General features: G+C 38.9%; 1 protein-coding gene across 4 annotated transcripts in view; it reads left to right on the top strand.

Annotated features, from left to right (window-relative positions):
* The window catches only part of Samd12 (sterile alpha motif domain containing 12), a 389,695-nt gene that overhangs the window by 216,774 nt on the left and 158,301 nt on the right, over nt 1–14,620 (top strand). The gene's annotated exons all lie outside the window — the stretch shown is intronic.

The following is a 14,620-nucleotide window of genomic DNA, read 5'->3' on the forward strand; positions in this document are numbered from 1 at the left end:
CCAGAGAGTACCAACCACATCGATCAGGGGCCCGTTGTTCCCTCCAGAGTTGTGTGATGTTCAGGCTGCGCGGCTCAAAAGCACAGTCCTGGCTGCCCTCATCTGAACAAAAATTCAGAGGAGGTCTTAGCATTTGAATGATTCTAAGGTGAATATGGCCAGTGATAACACTGAGGCTTTGATGTATTTTGTTTTACTTTGCTTTTCATTGGCCAGGAGAGAAAAACTGTTTTCAGTGTACCTTCATGTAACTGAATTAATGCATGCATATACTTCAGAGATTTTGAAGACTCTGTTAACCTCTTACAAAGAAATGGTTTACAATGTAAACTAGAGAATTTAAATTTGGACTGTTAAGGCTGTGTGACTAAATAATGTCGTGAAAACTGTCATTATATTGAGAGCATGTAAGATTCCCTACAACTTTGAAGTGTCAAGAAAATCTAAAATTTGAAGAAATCTCCAGTATACATAACTTATACGTTTACATAGCATCTGATAGCCATAAGCTTCCATCGACTGTACTTTCTCTCCTTTTGTTGCCCGTCATGCATCATTTTTAAATGAAAGGATGATAAAGTAAGTGTTTTTGAAAGCATTGAGTAGTTTTTGTATGCATAGTGGAGACATCTGGGTCAGCTAAGTTTCATGTGACTGCATTTAGATGAACCCAGTAATAGTCCCTTTGCCTAGAGCAGCAGGTCTCAACCTGTGAACTCTTTGGGGGGTTGTGTAGCAGATACCCTTGCATGTCGGGTATTTGCATTGTGACCCATAACGATAGCAGAGTTGCAGTTATGAAGTAGCAATGAAATGATTTTATGGTTGGCGGTCACCACAGCATGAGTAACTGCATTAAAGGGTCAAAGATTTGAGAAGATTGAGAACCGCGGGCCTAGAGGAAATGATGGGGAGCTTGGAGGATGCATGTATGCTGCAGAAGGATATACATAGACAGAAAGGGATGCAAACATGGTGTCAGTTCTTTAATATGCTTGCTCAAAGTTCATCCTTAGAGACTCCTGGTAGTGAGTCACAGCAATGGGTCTGCTGACTAATCCGAATGTGACATATTAATACACCTTTAAATTTCTTCTAAGAAGTAGATATAGATAATAAGATTTATGACAAATACTATTATGGTGCTCTTTCTTTTATTGATTTTTATTGAGCTCTTCATTTTTCTCTGCTCCTCTCTATGCCTCTCCCCTCCCCTTCGACCCTCTCCCAAGGTTGCCATGCTTCCAGTTTACTCAGGAGATCTTGTCTTTTTCCCATGTAGATTAGATCTATGTATGTCTCTCTTAGAGTCCTCATTGTTGTCGGGGTTCTCTGGGATTGTGATTTGTGGGCTGGTTTTCTTTGCTTTATGTTTTCAAACCACTTATGAGTGAGTACATGTGATAATTGCCTTTCTGGGTCTGGGTGCTCTTTCTAAAATGGAAAAACTCTACATAATACAGGCATTAAAAATACCTTTTAATGAATACATAAATAAGAAAAAAGATTTGAAAAATGAGGGGAAAGCATATGGAAAAGTTGATATATAGCTTGGCTCTATTTTTTAAAAAACACAGATTTTATATATTTTACATATGAATATCATGTAAGTAAAAGGGTGCATGATTATGCCATATTTTCATGATGATTGTCTCTGGAAAATATACTTGTGGATGATTTTACCTCTGTTCATTATTCTTGTCCATGTTTTCCAAAGCCACTGTAAAGTCATAATGTTGTTTAATCAGAGCATATTAATTTGTAGCTCCTAGAGCATCCTTCTTTCCAGGTTCTATTTGGTGTCTGGACCTCCTAGGAGCATTGTTTTCCTCCTACGTTGATGACAAGGGAATAATTTACCTCATGGTGTCAGGTATTTTGACACAGAAATAAAAATAGTAACTACAACACAATAACCTAAGTAGTCACGCCTTTGACACCATCCTCTACTCCTTCCCATTTGCCTAGGCTATATGTCACAAAACCATTTCCAGCATTCATTGCCCAGAAGTCTTCCTCAGATAGTATGTAAGCCTACTAAGCTGAATGCCTGTCTGGGTTCTGGAAAGGTCCTAGCTTCAACCTTTCTCATTCTGGTGTTGGCATTTTCCCCTGTTGAAAAGCTACACCATCTGTATTCTTTCATCCCATTTCCTTCGGAAGAAACTTGTGCTCGCTAGCCCATGGGTATTTTTCTCTGAATTTTTATTGCCTTTCTTATTGCTTGTCCTTCACATGTTAGTGTTCAAAATCACTTTATGTCAGGTGTCCTTTTAAAAAATTCACAGTGCTGTTGAAGTGATAATTTCTTTCTTTTTTTTTTAAAGAAATGGAAACAAAATTGACAAGATGTGTTGAAGACTGATAACCACAGATGTAAAGAGACCAGGGGAAACTTTAAATTATTTGGGGGTCTAGCTTTGCTCTAATAAGAATCAATGTTCCTTCTACTCAAGGGAGCTAGCTGGTTTAATATGTATATCATATGGCATTTCACTACAGGGGTGATACAATATTAAATATTTGATTCTGCAAACCCACAAATACTAAGCTACAGCAACAATATACGGAATAATTACAATATTTCACAATAGTTTTTTTTTCAGTTTTTTTTTTTAAGTCTCTGGGCCTGTGTCTTGAGGAAAGTGGCTTATATTTCCAGTTTCTAGAAAAGAGACACAGTGCAAGGACACATAAAATCGTTACTCTGAGGCAAAACATGTTTTTGTGGTGTTGTTTGCATAATCCAGTCAAGCTGCTACAGGACATACCACAAACTACTTAGGTTATTGTGTTGTAGTTACTATTCTTGTTTCTGTGTCAAAATACCTGACGAAAGCAACTTCAGGAGGGGTGGGTTTATTTTGGCTCACAGTTTGAAGGAATCCTTGGTGCACCTGGTAGGATATACAAAGTAGGGAGAGCATATGGCAGCTGGTCACATTGTTTCTACATTCAGAAAGCAGAGAGAAGTAGATGCCGGGGCTAAGGTCCCTTTCTCCTTCTTATTCACTCCTGAATCCCAACCCACACAATGCTATCATCCACATTTAGAATGAGTCTTCCAACCTCTCTGAGTTTTCTCACAGACATACCAAGGACTGTGTATCCTGCATAATCCTAGATTCTATCAAGTTCATAATATTAGTCATCACAGTGAGATACAATAGAGTCTCTCATCCTTCTGAATACTGGGAAGTCTGCAGTCAAAGTACTGGAGGAGTCAGGGACTAGTGAACGCAGCTTCATGGGCCCTTCTTACTGAGCTCTCCTACTGTGTTTCGTATGTCAGAAGCAAGATAAAATCTCTCTGAGGTCCCCACCAAAGGTACTTATCCCATTCATGAAAATCCTACCCTTATAACTCAAATCCTCTATCAGAGATCCCATCTCTTTAAATCATACCTTAAGGATCACAAATTCACTAAATGAGTGTATTTGAAGGACAAAATATCTAATCTCTTACATTGGTATTCAACTTTGTGTTATTTTTAACAAAAAACAACCATTTTTAAAAGTAGTTATCATCTTTGATATAATTCGTGTGTGTGTGTGGTGTGTGTGATGCACATATGGAAACAAGAGGTTGATGCAGGATGTTTTCTATCACTCTCCAGCTACTTAGTTTGTACCACTGAACATTGAACTCACCCACTTTTCTAGATTGACTGGTCAGTTATGTTGTGAAGATCTATCTGTCTTCACAACACATATACACACACACCCCACACCTAGATTTTGTGTGGATGCTAAGAGTGTGGTTTTGAGTTCTTACACAACAAGAACTTGTTCCCTGAGCCATCTTTGCTCCCAAAGAACTCCCTTTTGTGAGGTAAGGATTTTGTCTTGCAGACGACTCTGTGTGTGTGTGTGTGTGTGTGTGTGTGTGTGTGTGTGTGTGTGTGTGTATTTCTGTTTTTGGAGTCCCTTTACAAATATATAGATTTTTGGAAGAGCATAGGTGGCTTCCTTTAGAGAAACAGCTAAGTAAATCCTGGCACACATAGTTACTAGAGGTCTCTGAACCTGTAAATGAGGAATGAAGAAGGACACTTGGGAAACCGTAAAAAATATAAAAGCAATACGCAGAACCATATGAATACTGTACATTTGCCAGAAAGAGAGAAATATTCTCTGTACATTCTTTGTTTATATAAAAATACTGAATAATGTAGATTAAACTAATGTAAGTTATACCCAGGAGTCAGAGAAGGTGGCCCTGGAGAGAGAATGCATGCCTCAGATGTCATTTTGCATTTGAAATATGAGTGTTTGAACTATTTTAAAGAACACATTTTATAAAATAAACAAGAAGGGAGAAGGATAAATTTAACATTTGATATACCTGGATTTTACATCCTGACCTGAACATCCAACGCTGTCCCTTCAGGAAATTAGTTAAGCTCTCTGTGCTCCCATTTCCTAACTTCTGAAATAGAGAGGAGTAACTCTGACCGACCAATAAGAATACGGCAGGAATTAGTGAAGCTAAATATGCTTAGCCATTGGCCTAGTCACATAATTAAACCGAGTGTGCATTTACAACATGCCTCAGCATTTTCATGCCTTTTCTGAAATGTTTTATCTGACACACCGCTTAATAATATTCACTTAAGTGTACACTAAGATTTTGCCCCACCTTTCTTAATCTACTCCTTCTAGGTGCTGATAAAAAGACAAAATAAATCAGAAGACTTTTTCAAATTACAAAATGGGTGCTTAGTAAATGTCAGTTTTTACTTACTGTTCAGAAACCGTGACAAGCAGTATTAAAACACTCATCCTCTGAAATCAGGGCCATCTTGTCTTCCGTCCACGCCACCCCTCCTGCCATTGACAGTGGCCCCGTAGCTCTCTGGCATTTACAGGCAACATCATCAATGCTTGCCCTTGCTTTTTTTGCTATACTCGTGATACCTTTAGGGAGATCACCTCTACCAAAAGAACCCTTCGTTCTTCTGTGTTCCATCCATGAGCATCCAGGATGTTAGTCTGGTGGTCACGTTTGATTAACTGTGCCTGCTGGAAACTCAGTAGGGGCAGAACCCTCACAGTTACGTTTTGGGCAACAGCTCAGAAGTCATTCGGACACTATACTTCTGCTTGACTCATCGGAGATGGGAGTAGGGGTCTGCTTTATACAGCAAACAACACTGGTACAGAGTGTCCTAGAATCCTTCAAGTCTATCCACATTGGGTGATGTAATGGGCATTCTTGGCATTTTAATAGTAGATATTGTTTCTATAAAGCAAAACTCCCCCAAAGATACTGGATATTGTGATTGGTATAGCTAATGAGTTTTCAATGTTTACTATACACAGAGCATGCACAAGCTGTCGCATCAACTCTTCATGTTTCTCTGCCTCGGCCCCTACTGTTTGCTAGTCTCAGTATGCATATGAGGGATGGTGACAACAGGGAAACTCCCATGCCCAAAGCTAGACAAACCTTGGTAAGAGCATAGCTAAGGTCTGTCTGAGTCCAGAACAAGCGTTCTGCTTTCTTCACCTGTTTCACTGCCCTCTTTCAGAACTGACTTTTCTTTCTTATACAGGATTGCATAAGACCATTTTCACGCAAGTATATAGTGTAATTCCCTTTTCACAATTTGCTTCTATTTTACAATACATGCACACACACACACACACACACACACATATACATATGATATTACATACCTATAATGTCTAGTACCCACAAATGAGAGAAATAATGCAATATTTTCCTCCTGTAATAGACTTAATTTACTTGATTATCTCTAGTAGTACCCATATGCTTGCAAATGATAATAACTTCATTCTTTTTCTTTAAATCATTTTTTATTTTTTTGAAGTTATAATTACATCCTTTTTACTAATTTTCTTCCCCACAACTGCTGCTCCCATTCTTCTTTATGTGTAAATTATCCCACTGTACATATGACCCATGTTTTCTTTATCCATTTTTCTATTGTTACACATTTAGGTTGGTCTTATAACTTGGTTTATGTGACTAGTTCTTCAGTACACATCATTGTGCAAGTTTGCAGTGATGGGTTGTCTTAGCATCATTTAGGTATAGACTAGGATGTAATATAGCTGAGTCGTGTGTAGGTTTCTGGTTAATTTCTCGAGGAGCCTCCATGGTGACTTCCATAAGGACTGGACCAGCAGTGTATAGGGCTTCCTTTTTGTCTGCATTTCTGCAAGCATTTATTTATGTCTTGGTGACTGCCATCCTGACTGATAGGAGATTAAATTATTTATTTTTCAAGATCATTTATATGCAATTTGCATCAGTATGTGTATAAGGATGTGCACCTGTCACAGCATGTATTCTGAGGGCAACAAGACAACTTGTGGGAGTCAGTTCTTTCCTTTCACTGTGTGGGGTCTGGGGATTGAACTCGGATTATTAGTCTTCGTGGAAAGTACCTTTACCAACTGAGCCATCTCACCAGCCCCAATTTTGAACATTTTTAGAAAAAAATATATATATATGTATATACATATATAAAGTTGAGTGAGTCATGTGCATGCAGTACCCTTGGAGGCCAGAAGAGGGCTTTGGATCTATTGGCTCTAAAATTAAAAGCATTTGTAAGCCATCGAAAGTTGGTAATAGGAACCAAACTCAGATCCTCTGATGGAATACCAAGAACTCATAGCCACCAAGCCACCTCCCCAGCCCCTGGATACATTCACTTTTCTTCTAAATAATTTCTAACGGTTTTGCTCTCTAAGATTGGGTTGTTTCCTTAGCACTGAATTCTACCTACTCCTTTAAAAAATATTTCTTTTATTTTTGAGATTATAATATAGTTACATCATTTTCCCCTTCCCTCTTTCCCCTTCTCCCTCCAGACACTCCCATATATATCCCTAAATGTAACCTGCTTAGTTAGTATAATGGTACTTGCATGTGTGTATTGGATAAGCAAGTGGTATGCTCTTCCCCAGGAAAGACTATTTCTCTGCATTTGTCATTCCTTAGTTGCCTATAGTTTTGTGTAGACTTAAGGCCTTGTGGGTTTTCCCCAGTCCACTTCAGTCTGTCTACTGTTGTTGACCTCGTTCAGCTCATGTTTAAGCAGTCAGAATGATGAGACTTTGTAAGTGTAACTATTGACATCACTAGGAAAAAAAAAAACTTCACAGTAAACTCCCTGATCATCTGGCTCACTGGAGATTGTATTTGTATTTCTCTTATGGCCATGATGTTGGACATTTTTTCAGTATGTATATTGACCATTCATGCTTTATCTTTGTGTACTATCTGGCCATTTCATTAACTCAGGTATTGATTACGTTATTTAATTTCTTGTTCTTTAGCCTTTTGAGTTCTTTGTGTATTCTAGATATTAACCCTCTGTCAGAGTATAATTAGAAAAGCTTTTCTCTCATTCTATACGCTGTCTTGATTGTTTCCTTTGTTGTGTAAAGGCTTTTGAACTTCATGAAGTGCCATTTACCAATTGTTGACCTTAGTTCCTGAGTGACTGGAGTCCTACTCAGAAATTGTTTGTCCATGCTGTGTTTTTCCTATTTTTTTCCCACCATCCGTTTTAGTTTGGGTCTTTTTTTTAACATACAAACCACAGTTTCCTCTCTACCCCTCCTCCCATTAGTTAGGGTCATACTTTAAGGCTTTCAATATATTAGAAATTAACTTTGTAGAGTGTAGAAGCCTTAAATAAGACTGCAAACTAAAACTTCAAATCCATTAGAATGGTCAGAGTGAAAAACACATGTAAAGAAAGTAGAGAAATCAGAACCCTTACTCAATGATGAAGAGAATGAAGAATTGGATAGCCATTACAGAAAACACTATGAAGGTTTATCAGCTAATTAAAAATGGAATTACTATCTGATACCACTTTTGGATAGGGCCAAATGAAATCAGAGCAGGAGATTAAACTAGTATAAGTACACTTGTGATCATTGCATCTCGCTGACAAAGGGACAGAAACAAAACAAACATCCACCTTAAGATGAATGAAGAAAATAGAAAATACAGGGCATATTCAAAATGGAATATTATTCAAAAATATTTAGGAAGAAGGAAATTCAGGTACAGGCTAAACAGATGAGCATTAAGGAAGCTAGTTACAGATGACAAAAACAGAAGAGCTATGGAGAACTACTGTTGAATTAGTTTTTGTGGCAGGTTTGCAATGTTGAAATGTTACATACATCTATTGCACTCCAATTTCAATATACATAGCAATACTGAAACTTACTCATAGCAATAATTAAGTTGGAAAATTTAATGTTGTGTGCTTTTTTTTTACTATAACTAAAGGAACGTCTGAGCCATAAAAACATTGACTCATGTTCAAAAAGTCAAGAGCTTGGTATCATCAACATTTTTGTTGCTATTCTTGAATTTTCTGTATTGAGTTATAAATGTTTTACCTTAATACCAGGAGTACTACAATAAGGTGTCACTTTTTTTTGGTATCTGTTTTCAATGACTTACTCAGCTACAGAAGTCAAAATTGTATAAAAATATATCAGCAATTGGTTTGGGTAAAAATCAGGCAGTATAAAGCAATGTCTCATGGCAGTTAGGGTAGATGATAGTAGTAAAAATAGCTGTCTTCAATATCTTTATAAGTATTGCTTGTAAAGTAGAAAAAGATGATGGAAAGAGAGAGGTGAGGGAGAGAGAAGGAAAGAGAAAGAGAGAGAGAGAGAGAGAGAGAGAGAGAGAGAGAGAGAGAGAGAGAGGGGAGAAAAACATGGCATTTTTAAAATCAGGGCCTGCCTGTTTGGGCTCATTAAATATTAGTGTTTCCCAAATGGCTGTTGCTACTTTGTCCAAATATATATTTCAAAATTTAGTTGGGAATTGCATGGCCAGATGGGCGACTCCAGTGTCCCGTCCTTTGGAAAGACAAAAATTGGAAGCATGGCATTCAGATCCAAGAAGATTTTTCAGAACTCTGTGTACCGTTTGGGTATTTTCATCCAGTCACCTCCACAGTGATGCTTCATCAACTAAACTAGGTCATCTGGTCCCCCAACCTTGCTTAAAGGAGGAGGCTTGTAGAACAGCACAATGGACTCTTAAGCAATTATCCAATCTCATGTTACATATCTGACCATAGAAATTCAAAGGACTAGAGAAGTCCCCATGGTGACACGACTGGTTCATAGCATGTCTCAAAATAATACCAGTCTTCCCAATTCCCACTCAAGCATTTTTCTCTCATTGTTATTTATGTATAATTTGCATACAGTACAATTCATCCTTTTTGGTGCCGGGTTCCGAAAGTATTGCCAGATGCTCTCTGTTGGGTAACTACAGCAGCCATTCACATCGAGGTTCCTTATAAACTTGATTTGGGGTTTCATTTGGTTGGGTGAATACATAGAGGTAAAATTACTGACTTATGTCATTAATATGTATTCACCTTATAATAACAACTCAGAGTCAGTAGTCTTAAATTAATGAAAAAAATGAGAATGAACTTTACCCATAACATATATCTAAAGATATTTCTAGGTCTTTAGAGAACTCAACTCTATCATTAGTATTTGTTTTTGAAGTTTCAGTGATGAAACCTAGAGTATTATGATGTTAGCCACACATTGTCCCATGGAACTCTTTCCTCATCCATCTCGTTTTATGTTTTATTTTGAAAGGGAGCTGGGGAGGTCCTTAAATTTAGCTGTAACACTGGTGTTGCAAATCTGATGTCCCACGTCAGTTTTCGTACTTGACTTTTCTGCCTTATCGTAAGGTAAAATGGAGCCTCACTTTCTTGGCACTCCCCTGTCCTTGGATTATCTGATAATGATCCTCTAACTTCTCCAGGTCTTGACTTAATAGTTCCTTCTCAAGCTAGTAACGTAAGGAACTTCTTGAATGTTTGTGCCTCCTGAAAATGGCCCTTAGCTTTCTCACTTGACAAACTCTCTGAAATTTTCATGCATGACATACTTTAGTCACTCTCAAACACCATCTCCCCAGTCCAATCTAAACCCCCTTTGATTTTCCTTCCAGATGATGGTTAGTGTTGATTGACTACATGGTTATAATGAGAAACACCTACGAGATTAGTAAAGCGCAACTGTGGGTAGGTGTCTGCGGGTTTTTAGAGATACCGCCTCATAAGAGCTCTGACCTGAATGAATGCCTTAAGGTCCTGACTGATCCCAATTAGAATAGCCCATCGGGAGGTGGTAGAACTGAATACCATGGGGGCAGATGGGAGAGGTGTCCCTAGGCACCATGCCTTTTGGAGCTGTAATTTGCCCTGCTCTCTTCTTATTACTCCTCTGTGATGCTTCCTGGCCAGCATGAGGTGAGTTGCTCTCCCAGGCTCTCTCTTGCATTGCATGGTGGACCACTTGATCCAGCAGTACCACTTTTGGATATGGCCAAATAAAATCAGAGCAAGAGCTTCTGCTATAGCCCTCTGTATTGAACTAATGAGCCCTCTGAAAAAGTAAAACTCCAACCTTTCTTCCTCAAATTATTCTCTTGAGTATTTAAGTAACAAATACCCCCAAGAGAACTAATAGCTCAAGGTTAATGCTTACATTACTTGGAGATGAGAGGTGGCTCAGTGGTTAAGGGCATTTCTTGCACTTCCAAAGGACCCAAGTTGGGGTGTTGGAGTGTTCCAGCACCCATGTTACAACAGCTCGAGGGGATTTGGCATCTTCTTCTGGGTGATATGGGTACCAGCACTCACAGGCACTTTCCCACCCAGAGAGACACACAACAATACACATACATAATATTTAAAATAAATCTTTTTAAATATGTTTATGTTACTCAGTAACCTATATTTAAGGCACAGTTTCAGCAGTAATCTTCCCTTTCACTCACTGTGCATATGTAATCAGTTGAAAATCCTCTGAGCTTCACTCGTAAGGTGTGTTTGCAGCCCCACCTGCCTCATTATCACCCCGTCACTGGTTCAATCCACCCCATCTTCTCTGAGACGATTAGCGTAACCTAGAAGTTATAGGGTCTACCCTACCCATTCAGTCACTTTCTCACTCTGCTTGTCATGGTTAATATAAAGAGACCTCTGACAATGTTATATTCATCCTTTCCCAGCAGGTTTATTCAGCCTTTGGCCTGCTGGCTACATGTAACCCATGATAGCTCAATATGACCCAATACAAAAATCATACGCCTGCTTAGAGCATTATGAGGGTTTTGTGTGTGTGTATGTGTGTGTGTGTGTGTATAATTGTTTCATAGTCCAGCTGCACAGTTCCTGAGTGTGTAATTTGTAAATGACAATATTGTATCATAATGTCCAAAGATTAGACATGACTGCAACATTTGGTGGCTCCCTAATGCCTACAGAGGAAGATTAAAACTTCTTAACATCCCATAGAAAGACATCTAGATATTTCATTGAAACATTAATGTTAACTGTGGGCAAACAGCTTTCTAGAGATCATGATACTTCAGATGTAGAAATAAGGTTAGAATCTGTTTCACGGGTTTATGATAATGGGCTAATAAAACTTGGAAAAGGACCTAGCCTTGGTGAGCTGCCACCCCTTCTGAAAAGGTCTACCTCGTCTTCCTGGACCAATCACGTCTCACTCTGAATTGCTCCTTTAGTCACACTAATTGTGTATTTATTACAGAGTACCCCTTTCCCTTTATTTTCCTGATCCTGAGGCCCCATGGTAGGCACTAGAGACAAAAGGGAACACCTGATCTCATAATGAAGGTAGAAGCTTTTATAGAAACGTGCAGATCTGTAATGGCAGAACTTAACCATAGCTGGGAACAGGGAGAATGACAAAGACTTGCCAAGGGTATGCCACATGAACTAGCTCTTCGATGCAAAAGCATTTGCTAAGTGTATAAGTTCTGCCATGTGGCAAAATGGGGAGTACGTGTTATGATTTGGAAACCAAATGTAGCCTGGAAGGATGACATGCTGGGGCTAGATCTATAGCTGGAAGTGTTTGTCGTGAGGTTCCGGGAGCCTACGAGATAAAGCCTAGCTGGAAGTAGTAGGTCAACATAGGTAGGTGCTAGGAGCTGTCTCTTGTCCTGGACTTTGTCTCTTCCCCACCACCTGCCCCCCCTCGTTCACTGCTGCCTGTTGCCATTAGGTAAACAGGTCTTCTCTACCATATATTCTTCACCACCCAGATATGCTGACTCGTTGCAGATCAAGAATCAATAAATCCAAATGACTGTGTATTGGACCGTCTGAAACTGCCGTCCCAAATAAATGACCCATACTTTCCAACCTATAAGTTGCACAGGTCAGGTTCTAAGTCACTGCAACCAAAAAGAAACTGACAGGTCCTGGTGCCCTAGGACCACTCTGGCCCCTGTAAATTACGAATAACCTCTGTGGTTGCCTGATTTTGCTAGGCTTGTCTACCTCCTAGCTTAGGGTCCAGCAAAATGTGGATCTTCTGTCAGTTTTTGGATTTAAATGTAATTGTTGCACTTTTCTCTTATTTTCTAGCTCTGTTTTATTTCCCATGGTATCTTCTCTTAGTGGTAGATATAAATTTCAGTTTGAGTTGATAAAAAAATAAAGGCAATTACCAAAGCCAATATAGATCATCTTTTTCCATAAGAAAAGCATTATCTATACTATTATTTTTTTCTTTTCCCACCTCTTTTCCATCCTTTGATGTGGGATTCCCCTCTGTATGTTGTGAATATCATTGGTTAATAAGAGTCTTCTCTGGGCCTATTACAATGCTTAATAGAGCAAAGCAGGAATTCCAAGCAGATAGAGGGTGAGAGCGTAGGCAGAATCAATAGGAAGCCATGTATTTGCTAAAGGAGACAGATGCCAGAAACTTACCAGTAAACCACAAGCATTGTGATAAAATATAAAATAATAGAAATGGGTTAATTTAAGATATAAGAGCTAGCTAGCAATATACATAAGCTAATAGGCCAAGCAGTGCTTTAATGAATACAGTTTGTATGATTATTTCGGGTCTGCGCAGCTGGGAAATGAATGAGCACTCTCTGCCTACACTCCTTCCCCTAAGTATCATCTTGATCATCATTGGAATCTTCTTTATATTTACTTGGCTACCAAAGAAAACAAAGGCCCTTAAATTTGTAAGACACTCACCCACATTGTTTTGCCTAGGATTTTAAGTCCCTAAATGTTCTCCTCGGTGGCACTGTCGTTACCATAAATAAAACTTTTCTCCTCTGACTCTTGGTGGGTAAAGATGTTGAAGGATTAGGCATAGAGGATCTGGTGAGATTCTCCTCCTATGAGTTGGGTCATTTACGGCCTTATTCAGTATCATTTGATTATTATCTGCTGAATTCATGCATGTTCTTCTTAATTTGCTCCGAGACAGTATATCTACAAACTATTACTTCCCTGGGCTTTCTCCTGACACGCTTCAAAATCTTCATTCCTTATTATGCAAATTTTATGGTGAAGAATCCTTCTAATTTTATCAACTCTTGAAACTGTCAAAGAAATTCTCCTGAATGTGAGCCTTATGTGTAAAAGTCTAAGCACACCCATCTTTTAGGGATTTTGAAAACCACACATCAGTTTATCAGTTGAGCTTAGCATTCACTCTTTTTCATTTTTAGTCTGAGTCGAATGTGGGCAATTAATATAAGAAGGTATTTTGTCTTAACTAATTCTTGATACCGACTCTTGCTTTTTAACTGTAGGATTTTTCATGATTGTCTCTCTAGACAGCATATGGGAGAGATGGCCACATCCTGCCTCTCAGACTTGGATTTGTTCTTGTGATAAGTAACAGTAATTCCCAAAGACTCCAAAGGCTTCTTTCTAGATGGCCACTTCTGTAGAACTAAACTTCAAAATTCTTCACCGTTATTAGTGCAATTCCAGAAAATGTAATTATGTTGTCACCTTTTTAACCTTATAGATTTAGATTTGAAGGTTCTCGAAGAGTTCATGCGTTAAAGGTAGATACAGCCTGGATTTACTACAGTGACACTGGTTTCTTTCTTCAGGGTGAATATAGAGGCTGCCACCCTGAAATCTAGGTAATGTAGGAGCCAAAGGCTTTAGGCATATTCTTTCTTTGTTTCTTTCTCTCTCTCTCTCTCTCTCTCTCTCTCTTTCTTTCTTTCTTTCTTTCCATTTTATATTGATTTTACTTACATATTTTTATGTAAATAACATTTATCTTATTCATTTTTTCATTTGTTTAAATACCAAATAGTTCTCCCTTCTCCTGCCACCCTCCCCTGTTTTCCATCTTCTCCCCTCCCTATCCACTCTTCTTCCATCTCCATTCAGAAAGGGCCATGGTGTTGCCCAAAGCATGGCACATCAAGTAGAGGCAAGACCAAGTTCCTCCCTTTATGTCAAGGCAGGCCCTGTTATTTCAGCATGGGGAAAGGTTACCAAAAGCCAGCTAAGCACCAGGGAGAGGTCCTACTCTCACTGTTAGAAGCCTTACTAAGAGACCAAGTTACACAGTTGTCACACCATGTAGGAGACCTAGGTTGGTCCCATGCTGGCTCCCTGACTGCTAGTCCAACATCCATGAGCACCTATGAGCTCAGGTCAGCTGACACCCCTGGCTGATCAATCCCTCCTCCCTTTCTTCCTCAAGATTCTCAGAGCTCCACGCAGTGTTTGTCTGTGGATCTCTGTCTCTCTCTGCTTCCATCACTTACTGGATA

Source organism: Microtus pennsylvanicus, chromosome 2, assembly GCF_037038515.1.
Source record: "Microtus pennsylvanicus isolate mMicPen1 chromosome 2, mMicPen1.hap1, whole genome shotgun sequence".
Lineage (NCBI taxonomy): Eukaryota > Metazoa > Chordata > Mammalia > Rodentia > Cricetidae > Microtus > Microtus pennsylvanicus.